The sequence below is a fragment of the Brassica oleracea genome, chromosome C6 (genome assembly GCF_000695525.1).
Source record: "Brassica oleracea var. oleracea cultivar TO1000 chromosome C6, BOL, whole genome shotgun sequence".
Taxonomy (NCBI): domain Eukaryota; kingdom Viridiplantae; phylum Streptophyta; class Magnoliopsida; order Brassicales; family Brassicaceae; genus Brassica; species Brassica oleracea.
In genome coordinates, this window is record NC_027753.1 from 24,506,793 (window position 1) to 24,508,177 (window position 1,385).

A 1,385-nucleotide genomic window follows, 5' to 3' on the forward strand; every position below is an offset into this window, starting at 1 on the left:
TCATCTAAAAACTCATCATAAAGCTCATCTATTTCTTCAAGAAACTTCACTCTAACAACTAAGACAGTTTTGTTCAGAAACAAATTTGGATTGTTTATCTGTCTCATTTTCCGCAACTCAAAACCTGCTTCAATATGCTGAGACAAAAATAAAAAATACTCAGAAAAACGATCATATAGTTTTATAAAGAAGATTAATATAAATTTATAAGGGATTATAAAGAATTTTTGTTCACATATAGTCTAACCGTTTTTGAAAGCTTTTTTTCCGGAGTTTCAATATCTGATAACCACTTTGCGGTTACTATCTCTTGATTTATTCTCAGTTTCCTACTTTGGACACTCATACTTTTTATGTAGGTATCTAGTTTCACCTCATGAAATGTATAGTTTCTTATAAAATAAAATTTACTTTTTTTTGTTTGACATTTTCCATTCTCTCATCTTTTCTTTTCTTGTTTTATCAACTGACTCAAAGGGATGAAAAATCAGATGTTTCTTCCTTGCTCCTCTAAACGGTGGTTGTGTATGAATGAATGGTATTTAACATCTTTCACTTCTTCTTAGTGGAACATTATCTGTATCATCTTTAAACTTCTTTTGAAGTGGAGGCTCAACATCTTCGTTTACCTACAGACCAAAAAAAAAGTTTTTACAAAAGGTTATTATATCTATAAAATAAATCAATACTCATAAAGTTTGGAAAACAAACCTTACTGTCTTTTTGTATCAATCTCTTTTTAATTTTCATTAGAGGTTGGAAAACAGGAATCTCACAAACATCTCTCATAAGAACCTGATTCATGCAAATCGTTTTTATATAATTGTTTAAGAGGCTTTATCGATCATGAGATAGTTTATAAAGCTTTATAAAATACCTCATATGTACCCTTTCCACTATGACTTCCTTGGGAAAGGAGATCAAACTTATGAGACGTAAATGTTGGAGTTGGCGATGAAACCTTCAAACAAAATATCTGAAAATACATTAATGAGGTATACATTAAACTTTTACAAGGCCTTATAAAGTATATTAATTTTGTACCCTTGTATCAAAGTTTGGAGTATTGAATGTTGGAGTAGACGACGTAACCTACAAAAGAAATAAGAAATTCAATTTACCAAGCACTAAATCAAAAAATTTATAAACCTTTATATCCTATTTTAGATTTATACCTGCGACGTTTGTTACAAGCAACTTTCTGATTCAAGTTTTTCTGTGTCTTCGTCTTGAGTGATTTTTTGTGTAGTCTCATTTTTCCCAAGAATATTCTCTTCTTCCCTTAGTGCTCTGTACCAGATTTCGCTTCTTCATCACATATATCTTCTTCATTTTCATCATCTAGTGCACTTCTTCCATCCCCAGAGTTTGCTTCTTCATCAATG